General features: G+C 46.5%; 1 long non-coding RNA gene across 2 annotated transcripts; it reads left to right on the top strand.

Moving 5' to 3' along the window:
• Positions 1 to 4,107: 4,107 nt before the first annotated feature.
• LOC112929997 (uncharacterized) lies at positions 4,108 to 9,760 on the top strand. Of its 2 annotated transcripts, XR_003237028.2 has the most exons (6): positions 4,108 to 4,356; positions 4,752 to 5,414; positions 6,335 to 6,451; positions 6,994 to 7,172; positions 7,460 to 7,620; positions 8,767 to 9,760. It is a non-coding gene; the product is annotated as an uncharacterized lncRNA (long non-coding RNA). The 2 variants fall into 2 exon arrangements; XR_003237030.2 differs by lacking the exons at positions 4,108 to 4,356; positions 8,767 to 9,760 and having other exon boundaries at positions 5,257 to 5,414; positions 6,917 to 7,172; positions 7,460 to 7,707.
• Positions 9,761 to 11,496: the final 1,736 nt, after the last annotated feature.

The following is an 11,496-nucleotide window of genomic DNA, read 5'->3' as shown; positions in this document are numbered from 1 at the left end:
AAGAGTAAACAGATGTAACAAGATTGTCACAATTACAAATAACAGAACTATAATGAAAATTATAGGAGTCCATTTATTTTTTGAGATACCATGGTGGCCCACACACCATACAAGATACAGAGGATGAAAAAATGAACAGAAACACAGTCTCTGCTGGAAAGAATAGATGGTAATAACCACACATCAGGCTCCCTGCTCAGTGGGGAGTTTGCTCTTCCTTCTCCCTCTGCCCCTCCCCTTGCTCGTGTGTGTGCTCTCTCTCTCTCAAATAAATAAATAAATAAATAAATAAATAAATAAATAAATAAATAAAATGTTTAAAAAACAAAACGAAATCCCCAAGGGATTAAACCTTGTAAACCAAACTAAATAGTCTAGAATGTTCTGGACTCTAGGGGACTGTGTAGACAATCTGATGTGATGTGATGGGTTTGCTCTTGTTGTTTGTTTCCTGTTGGTTTGGTTTTTTTAAGTGATGAGGAAGACTCACATGAGCTAGAAATTCTCCTGGAGAGTGATCTTAATGACATTTCAGTCTGTGGACACTACAAGCCCAGCTCCGGTATCAGAAATAACTGATCTAATCAGACCCTGCCCTTACTCTGGGCTGCTCCTTTCTGATGTGATTGCTCTTGTCATTTCTGCTGAGACCATGCAATGAGTCACTGAAATATCATATGGCACTCCAGCAGAATGACATTTCAGCCTCTAGCCCCCATCCATGACCCCTTTTGACCTCTTCTTTCACCTTTATTTACTCCTCTAATCCCCAACCATTTCTTCCTTAAGCATTCTGGCTCAATTTATTCTCTTTGAAAATCTACTTCCCTGCAAGGCACAATGCTGAGTGGCACTGAGCTTTTGCACTTGAGTTTGACATATCCAACTATCTTCCCTCTGGGCCATTTCATTGTATTATATTTTCTTTTCCCTAACTTGCTGTCAAGTGCTTTTCAATACTAGAATCTTCCCTGGGTTATAGAAAAGCATGGAGAAAGTCCTGAAGTTATGGCGGAGGGTTGAGGGTAGTGGGGAAAAGACCAGCAGGTGTTTCAGGAGAGGTTGAGAGCTGGCTTGAGCCACAAGCCCCTCATCCCCATGACCCATTCCTCTTCTCTGACCTCCTGTTGTCCTCCATCTGCTCTTCTTCTCTTCTGCTGCATAACCTCCAGCGCTGCCAAATGCTCAGGCTCCAGTCCACTGGTCAAGGCTGGGTTTAGATAAATATAACTCCCTCTGGAGCCCGAGGCTCACTGGTGATATTGGCCTATGCATTTCTATGTTTTAGAAGCACTGCTAGGGCAGGATTTTCTTCAAAGTAACATTTTTCTGAAAGCTGTTTAGAATGTTAAAATCAGAAAGTAAATTGTGTCCTTAAGTAATATAAGAGCCTTCCTGCCAACTCCCTGCATCCTCGAGCCCCCTTTATTTTAGGCATCCAAAGTCAAAGTTGCCACTTAAGCAAAGGGCAGTATAGGCGATGAAACCTGCCATAGAAAAGAGCAATATAGGAACAGGGCTCAAAGAGGGGGCTCTGGATTTACAGGCCATGTCCATTGGCAATGGCCATGTTTTTGAGCCACAAGGTAGGGGGAATGTTGGGTATTAGGCTTACTCAATATGCATCCTTCCACTCTCTTCCTAATCTTGATTTTGTTCAGCTATTCACCCACTGCTATGCTGTGGGATGGGTAAGCTGGCCACATCTTCAGCCCCAAGGTGTGGGTATTGTTTAGTCTACACCAATGGTGGTGGGCCTGTTTCCTTTGTCAATGTTTGACTTAAGCCTGACTATGTTGTGCAACTCTGACTAATGGAACAAAAGCAGTCTTCTTGGGTGTGTGTGGGGGTGGAGGGTGGGTAGGCTGGAGCCTCTAGGAAACTGAGGTTATTTTTTTAAGATTTTGTTTTTAAGTAATCTTTACACCCAACATGGGGCACAAGCTTACAATCTTAAGTCACATGCTCTACTGGCTGAACCAGTCAGGCACCCCAGGGTCCCTCACTTTTAAAAACAGACCCATGAGGAGTGCCTTGGTGCCTCAGTGGCTAAGCATATGCCTTCAGCTCAGGATGTGAACTCGGGGTCCTGGGATCAAGTCCCACACTGGGCTCCCCACAGAGAACCTGCTTCTCCCTCTGCCTGTGTCTCTGCCTATGTCTCCGCCCATGTCTCTGCCTCTCTGTGTCTCTAATAAGTAAATAAAATCTAGAAAAAAACAGACCCATGAAATAAAAAGCCCCATGCCATCCTTCCTGTGGACATTGCAAGTGTCTGGATGAGATAGTTATCATCTCTATAGCTATCTGGCTTTCAAGCCAAGGATGAGTCCCATACACAGAACAGATCAGGGCCAAAATAGTCACAGAGGTACAGAGTTGCATCCCTGATGCACCTACTTACAGCCGGTCCTGTCTCAGGATGGCTGGCCCATATGAGAAATAAGTTCAACAAGTTTGAATATGTGTTTTCTGGTACTTACAGTCCAAAGCATCCTAAAAGACCCACCCAACTTGACATAATTTAAGAACTTCTTATAAGATTGTCTTTGGATAATAATCATGCTTATTATTAATTGTATTATAATAACAGCTACTTCCTTTAAACATGTATTATTTACAAGACACTGTACATCATCTCTTTTAATCCTGAAATCGTCCCCATCATCTTCATTTTACAGATGAGGAGTCTGAGTCTCAAAGATGCTACAAAGCAAAGGTCTAGAATCAGTAAGAGGTGGCCATGGGTTTCAAACCCACCTGGGAGGGGCACCTGGGTGGCTCAGCTCAGGTCGTGATCTCAGGGTCCTGGGATCGAGCCCCATAGTAGGGCCCCTGCTCAGTGGGGGAGCCTGCTTTTCCCTCTCCCTCTGTGTTCTCTCTCCCAATCTCTCTTTCAAATAAATAAATAAATAAATAAATAAATAAATAAATAAATAAAATTTTAAAAATCCTTTTAAAAAAATCAGTTACAAACCCACCTGGAAGTTGTTCCAAACCTCTGAGTATTCTCTTGACTCCTTGAGCCAGCCTTATAAGAAGTTATCCAGAACACCAAGGGCCTGATCTTTCTGAGTTGCTGGTATTTCCAAAGCTTAGACAGCTTCTTTTGTGCTTGCTCCCTTACTGCTCAGTCTAACCCCAACATCTTCCTGATGTATTCTTTGCCCATTGCATTAGACGGATTAAGGAATGATCACCATTCAACTCTAAGTGAGCAGACATATGTCAAATACTGTCTATCCCAGGTCTTTTCCTAGGTTCTGGGAGCATAGTTGTGAACAAAACTGAGGAAGACCCTCTCTTCATGGAACTTAACTGCTAATGGGTAGATGATCCATCAACCAACACTGTGATGCACTGTCAGTGGAGAGAAATGTCATTAAGAAAGTGTAAGCAGAGGCAAGGAAAATGTTGTGATGTGGGGAGAGGGTGACTATAGTACACTGGGTGGTCAGCTTAGGCCTCACTGAGAAAGTGATGTTTAGACGGAGTCCTAAATAAAGAAAGGGAGCATTCTGCTCTCTGGGGGAAGAGCATTCCAGGCAGGAGAAACAGCAAGGGCAAGGCCCAAAGGTGAGAATGTGATTGGAACATCTAAGGAAGGGCAGGAGGGCCCGTGAGGCAGGAGCAATAGTCACAGGAAATTAGCAGTAGGAAGTAATATGGGAGAGTTTGATGGGAGCCAGATCACGTAGGAAGTCTTAGGCCATAGTAAGGCTCTGGTTTTTATTTCAAGTGTGAAGATCATCCACTGAAGGGTTTCTTGTAGGGGGGTTGGCAAATGTTTACAAGAATTGCTTGGTAGTGAAGACTGTGCTGTGCCACCCAGGTCCCTCCTGTGGGACTGAGGGCACCCAGTCTCCCTGGAAGTTGGGAAGCTGATAGCTCGTGGCTGTGCCCATTTCTGTAGGCTGAGGAAACACCCTGGCCCAAAGATCTGCCCCTTCCTAGGAGTAGCCCACATCCAATGACTGGGCATGGAGTGGGGACAGAAGACTATCCCAGCTCCAGAGCTCTCATGGGATCAGCGGACAGCTCTCCAGCAAGCTGGGCATAGTTGAACCTCACCTTCTGCCCAATCCTGTTTCCCTCGCTCCCTCACAGGTATGGATCCCCAGGGCATCCTCCAGAATACTCCCTGCACGCAAATCTCCAACCTGGAGTCAGCTTCCTGGGGACTTCAGCCTGTGATTCACTTTGCAATGTGGAAAGCAGGCTATCATGCTGTACGAGTGGGAGCAGGAGGCTAGTTAGGAGGCCGGGGCGGCTTTGTCCAAGCCAGAGACTCTGGGCCGCTTGAGATACACTGGAGAGATCTATTACGTATCCGTGAACATCCAAGCAGGACATCAGGTAGACTGTTGACCATACTTGTTAGAGTTAAGGGGAGAGATTGGGGCTGTTGATATAATTTGGGGGGGGGGCAGGATTGAGTACAGATAGAGAAATGTCTGAGGATGAACCCTGAGACATGCAAACATTTTGTGTACACGTTCCATACGTATTTCCTCATTACAAATAGCTGTGATCCCTATAAGAAACATATCTGGTGGGATCCCTGGGTGGCTCAGTGGTTTAGCGCCGCCTTCGGCCCAGGGCGTGATCCTGGAGACCTGGGATTGAGTCCCACGTTGGACTCCCTGCTTCTCCCTCTGTGTCTCTGTCTCTGTCTCTGTCTCTGTCTCTGTCTCTCTCTCTCTCTGTCTCTCATTAATAAATAAATAAAATATTTTTTTTTTTAAAAAAAGAAACATATCTGGTGTGCTCAAAGGGACCACTGTGACTCCACTCTGATCATCCACTATAAGCTACATTGTTATAGCTTTTCAATGATGGTAATAACCTGGTGTTAAAAGGTGAGTAGTTATTTCTTAAAGTCTCCTGAAAACATTTCTGTTCCAGATTTCCGGTGTCCAGAAACCTGGCTAGACAATCCGCTCCTGTTATTTATGTATTTGCTTGTTGTCTGTTACTTCCCAAAGGATTTGAGGCAACATACAGCTATATGTGTAAATATCAAGTCAATAAAACAAAATGGAAAATCAAGACCTGTGTCCCCTGCCCCCCCCCCAAAAAAAAAGATGGCAGGTAAGCAGAGGATGGAGGAGATCGTAGACAAGCATTTGGACACCGGGAAGGGAAGGGCAAGGACTGTCCGGGTGAGGAATCTGAGGGAGTCCAGCGGGGACACAGTGACCAAGGCCTGAAGGGTCCCTATTTTATTTTTTCACACCGTCTGAAATATTACATCAGACAGCCTCGTGGAGAGGAGGTCTCTCGAACTGCACATCCAGCCCAGCAAGTGGATTCTGGCCATCTTACCCTGGTGTGAATAAGCGTCATCCTGCTGTGGTCAACCTAGAAATAAAATCCACTCTGAACAGGGGTCTTCTGAGCAGCGTCCGCACGAGGTGAGTGATGTCGAGAGGCCCGTGATCTCTCCCTCCCCCTCACTTCCTAGGCTCCTCCTTGAAAGTCATGACCCTTTCCCCCAGCCCCTGCCTGGCTTCCTCCTGGTGTGCTTCCAGTGGGCCACCCCCTTCTTCTCCAGGATCCTGCTGACAGAGCAAGGAGGGCCCCAAATGTGCCCCATGCTTCTCAGGGGTCAGGAGGGGGATGCTGAAAGATACTTTTCATGGCTTGACCTCGGACCTATGTTCCCTGTTTGAAAGAGCTCAGTGAGAGGTGCCTGGATGGCTCAGTCAGTTGAGCGTCTGAATCTTGGTTTTGGTTCAGGTCATGATCTTGGGTCATAGGATCAGGCCCACATTGAGCTCTGTGCTCAGTGCAAAGTCGGCTTGGGATTCTCTCTGCCTCTCCCTCTGCCTCTCCCCCTGGCTTTCTCTTTCTCTCTCTAAATTAAATGAATAAATCTTTAAAAGAAAGAAAGAAAGAGGGACACCTGGGTGGCTCAGCAGTTGAGTATTTGCCTTCGGCTCAGGTCGTGATCCCAGAGTTCTGGGATCAAGTTCTGCATGGGGCTCCCTGCATGGAGCCTGCTTCTCTCTCTGCCTGTGTCTCTGCCTCTCTCTTCCTCTGTGCCTCTCATGAGTAAATAAATAAATAAATAAATAAATAAATAAATAAATAAAATGTTCTAAAAAAGAGTGAGAAAAGGAAATAAAGAAAGAAAAAGAGAAAGAATGAATGAGCTCAGTGAAAAAGCAGGCCTTTTGTCCACCCAGCAGACTGTGGCCTGAGAACCGTCCCTTGGGACTTCTACCTGCAGACAGTACTATTTCCCCTGTCTTGGGCTGCCTCCCCTGTTGTCAGCCTGGAGGACTCCTACTTTTTGTCTTCAGTTGCTTGACTCCACAATGTCCTCCTTCAGGAAGCCAGGGGCAGGAGAGTCGGCTGGGCCAGTGAGGCTGTAGCCCCCATCCCAACCCATGGAGGCTTGCAGCGGCCATCACACAGTACCCCTGCTTTGGGAGAGTCACCTGGACAGGTGAGCAGAGTGGAACGGCAGGATCCCGGGGTGGGGGGTTGTGCTGGCAGGGGGGTGAGTCAAGGTCCCTGGAGACTAGGGCAGGTGGACTCAGAGGTCCAGCCCTTAGCAAGGGGATGAAGAGTCATACAGAGCTGGGAGACTAGGGTGGGAGATTGGAAGCATGGGGGTTCCAGCTACACCCCTGCCTCATAGGGGGATGTGGTGAGAACAGGGAAATTAAAGTGCTTGGTGCAGACCGCTGGCCTAAGACTGGGTCCAGACCCCATCCTCTGGCAAAGATGGGTCTGCCTCAGGGACCAGGACTGAAGCTCTGTGTCCTGTAACCACCAGCAGCCCCCTGGGAATTCTGCGAGAGGACGGGTCTCTGTTGCTTTATGTATGTGGGGCCCTCCTGCCTGAGCTCCAAAGCATGCCCGGCTCTGGATTCCGATTTCCTACTGGTGCCTTCTGCCAACCTCCCAGGACACCCTGGAAACCTGGACTGAGAATGGCTGGACACTTGCTTGGAAAGCCCACCTTTCTCTCTGAACATTCCCCAGCCACCAAGGCCGCTGCTCTTTGCTCATCCTGGCCAGTCCACGAGGACATGACGTTGCACCGGGCATGGGCTCCTTGCTGTCTCAGAGGGCCTGGCCATGCAGAGCCGGTTTTCCTAGATGTTCATCCAACAATCCTGAGGATTGTTCTCTGCAGAATGCTTGAAAGCACTCGCCTAATGGTAAACAACCCTCATATTGTCCCAATACTGTCTTCTTTACCTGACCAGAAATTTCCACCATGGACAGATTCTTGCATGTTGCTGGGAGTTGGGAGTGCAGGGGTGTGTGTGGGGGGCAGCTGTGTGGGGGGCACCCAGAAGAGAAGGTTGGCCAAATTTTAAGAAGCCAGGGGCACCCTTCCTGGCTGCACCCAGGGTCAGTCCCAGCCCTTGAAGTGAGCGGGGGTGAGACTGGATTCGTTCCTCTCTGTGCTTGTTAGTTTTAATTTGTTAATTTTGTATTTCAGCCAGATACCCAGCTTCCCCCCAAGACCAGGCATGTCATAAATGATCGAGCGAAATAAATAATGAATAAATGCCTCTCTCTCAGATTCCAATTTAAATCCAAGGAGCCCTGGTGAGATCTGAGGACTACTCCTGTCAATTATTTCTTCCAGACTGACCTCCGGTAACTAATTGGCTCATTTAAATTCCTTCTTTTGAGGACATGTTGCAATGGAAGTAAAATAATTAAAGAGCAGCAAACTTAAATTTGTGGCTGGGTACGTTTGAAGCTATGTCATTACCATTACGATGCCAGGAACCATATGAAATTGTGGGTTCAGGAAAATGACAGTAGGTTTTAGGTTTTTTGGTGTTTTTTTTTTCCTCTTGCAAGTGATATTGCTTAGGAAAATGTGAATATTAATGATGTTTCTTGATCCTTATTTGCTTATATCTTGATGTGTGCCAAAAATACTGGCCGAAGTCAGTGCTTCTCACAAATGACACAGGGGGAAAAATGATTCTATTTGTATGGCATATCGGGTAAATGGCCAAGGTCACCTCATGCCGGGAAATGATCAGCTTGCGGGCTCTGGCCACCCAAGACCCTGTCCCTCTGCCCGGAGGTCTGGTGGCCCCCAGATCTCTGCATACATGCACCCCATTCATGGTGGGAGCTACCAGTTGGGGAGCGATTAAATGTCATTTATTTTTTAATATTTTTTAAACATCATTTAAATAAATGGGCAACTTCAAAGCTTTAGGGAGGAAAAGCGGAGACAATAATAAGAGATTATAATGGAGAATTAATTGTGGGAAAGGCATTATCAGGAAAGGCATCACTGAGGAAATGATATATCATCAGCGCCCCAAAGGGTTTAGCCAAGTGAAGAATAGGGAAAAGAACCTTCTAAAGAGAAGGTAGCTGAAGACAGAAAAGATCTGGATATGTCTGAGGATTTATAAGCAGATCTAGATGGCCAGAATATTCTGAGAGATAGAAGAGTGGCTTGAGGCATGGTTAGGGAAGCAGGCAGGGAACAGAGCAGACAAGGCCTTCCAAGCCGCCAGACAGGCTCTTACCCAAAGTGCAACCAGCAGCTACGGAGGGCCTTGAGCCCCAGTTGACAGGACTAGACTTGCATTTTTAAAAAGATCACTCAGGCTACTCCGGTGGTATGGTAAAAGAGACACCCAGACATTTGGGCAGGAGATGACCAGACAGATGATAGCAGAGGAAAGAAGTCATTCTAGGTGTATTTTAGAAGTAGGAGTCATAAGAGACCACAAACTGTGATCCCAAACCTTCTTTTTCTTTTTTTTTCTTAAGGCTAACATTTATCGTTACTAACAGCTTTCACCGGCATCATCCCACTGAATTCTCAGAATAACTGACGAGCTCCATTTAGCAGATGAGAAAAAGCATGCTCGATATCAAGATTCAAACCCAGGCCCAGCTGCCTCCAGAAACCCAAGCTCTTAGCACATATGCTTATCTGCAAAGGAAGATGACTTTACAAGGATTCTGTTGTTGTTGTTTTGGGATTTTATTTATTTATCTAAGAGAGAACATGAGCAGGGGAAGGGAGAGAGGGAGAAGGAGAAGCCGACCCCCCTGCTGAGCAGGGAGCCCAATGTGGGGCTCCATCCCAGCACCCCAGGATCATGACCTGAGCCGAAGGCAGACACTTAACTGACTGAGCCACACAGGTGCCTCAAGGAATCTGTTTCTAAAGAGTTCTTAAGGCTAAGAAAGCAAAACCTGCGGGGCACCTGAGTGGCTTAGCGGTTGAGCGTCTGCATTCGGCTCAGGGCGTGATCCCAGAGTCCCTGGATCGAGTCCCATATGGGGCTCCCCCCAGGAAGCCTGTGTCTCTCGTGAATAAAATCTTTTAAAAAATCAAAATGTGCATGTCACAATCCTAAGTATTCTCAGTTCTAAGAACTGAAACCAACTTGCTTTCCTGTCCCTGAGCTGAACAATACAGGAACCAGTCAAAATAACTTGGCTACTTGTCCCAGGACATACTCGTTCCTGGCACACGAAACTTCGAACTGCCAAAAATGGCTTACCTACTGAGGCTCACTTCAAAGACCCCACCCTCACTGTGCCTAGCAATCCTGAATGACTATGTCATAGACTCTGCCAACCCCAACCAGTTTTCTGCTTTGCAAGATCAGCCTTGCAAATCACAGAGCCCAAGTCGAAAACCCTACAAACCTAAAAACTCTGCCCTGATTTCTCCACTTTGAGACACTGCTAACACTGCCAATGGGATATTCTTCACCACAGCGAGTCTAATAAACTTAGCTTTGCTCAATCAGCATGTTGCCTCATCTCTTGGGTGATCAGCGCTTGTTGACAGGTGCCTGGTAGGTACTTTTACTTTGAGGCTCTGCTACTTGAAGGGAGGACCGAGAAGGTTCCTGTAAGAGCACAGCACTCAGTCATGAGCAAAGGCTGAAGGAAGTTGGGTTAGAATAAAAATTTCTGTTCTCTCATTTATGGAAGGTACAAAACTGGAGTCTGGTTCTGTGCTTATGTAGAACAAATACGTTTGCTTCTGAGGATCACAGATTCCAGCGTTTTTCTATCTAGAGGACAAAAGCAAGAAATGGCTATATTCAGATGTGTGTGTGGTGGAGCAGGGAGGGGCAGCATTTGTGGAAGTGGGAGCGAGCTCATCTGCTTTTAAGTCATTAAATGTTCTGCTTGCTGCTCCAGATTCAGGTGCCTGAAATAGCAGGAATTTGAGGACAGACCAATGCTGGCTTTTAATCCTTGGCTTTCAAGAGCATTATGGCCCAGGGGGTGGGTTGAATATTGACCCTAACAAAGATGTTCACGTCCTAACCCCAGAACTATGAATATATTACCTTGCATGGCAAAGGGACTTTGCAGATAGGATTAAGGGTTGTAAAATAGGGCGATTACCCAGGATTGTTGGGGTGGGCACAATTATTAACATGGGTCTCCTCATAGAAAGGAGTCAGGAGGAGGAGGTGATGTGTCCATGGTAGCAAGAGAGTGGAGTGATATGGCACCAGCCAAAGATATTGGCAACCTCTAGAAGTTGGAAGAGGTAAGGAATGGATTCTCCCTTGGGGCTTCCAGGAAGAACTGGCTCTGTTGACACCTTGATTTTAACCCTGGAAGACTCATTTCAAACTTTTGAGCTCCGGAACTGTAAGATATTAAGTTCGTGTTGTTTTAAGCCGCTGAGTTTGTGGTCATTTGGGATAGGACCAATAGGAAACCAATACAGCCCATAGAGTTAAAATGGCCATTGGTGGTTGGTGTGTTGGAAAAGCTCATCTGCCTTTAGCCTGTCTCAATGGACTCCAACACCCAACTTGTCTTTAGGATGCACACTCCAGCCTGCTCTGCGCTGTCTAAATACAAAGCCCATTGGACACTGACAGCCTCTTTATGCCCACACAGGGGCCCCACATCTGCCCGTCCCACCTTTACTGGTTGATGCCAATATAATGTTCCATGGGAGTCCGTTGAGAACACATTATGGGCAAGAAGATCTCATTTTCCTTAATATAAATCTAATTCATTGTGAGACCTATTTCGTGTCTATCCAGTCTGGGGTGCACAGTTTACCAGCTTAGATGTCTTTCCAGGGCACATTTGCTGAGGTCTTCTGTTTAGTTCATCTGAGATCCCATTAACTGAACCCACAGGACTCATAGACACACTTCAGGATGCCGGGCACTATTAACCATATGCTTTCTGAATTTATATAGCCCAGAATAACATAGGCTGTTTGGGGGGCCTCTAAAGTGGTCCCAGTGCAACACATTATCTAAAAGAAACACAATTTAGACCTTCAAGGTATAATGGCTAATGTAGATCCTTACTGCACCACAGGACTCTTAGCCAGACTTCCTAAAAGCCCTCCTCACTTCCTGTGTTCCTAGGTGGTCAAGGCAGCTTTTGCAAACTTCCCTTCTCTCCAGCTGCACTCCATAGCCCCAAGTTGGTTTTCTAGAACTTTCTCTCCCCCCTAGCCCCTCTCTCCTGCTTTTCCTGGATTAGTTCCCTGCCCTATCT

This window comes from Vulpes vulpes, chromosome X (assembly GCF_048418805.1).
Source record: "Vulpes vulpes isolate BD-2025 chromosome X, VulVul3, whole genome shotgun sequence".
NCBI classification, from domain to species: Eukaryota; Metazoa; Chordata; class Mammalia; order Carnivora; family Canidae; genus Vulpes; species Vulpes vulpes.
The sequence above is the reverse complement of the archived record's forward strand: the minus strand, read 5'-3'. Positions and strand labels throughout refer to the sequence as shown.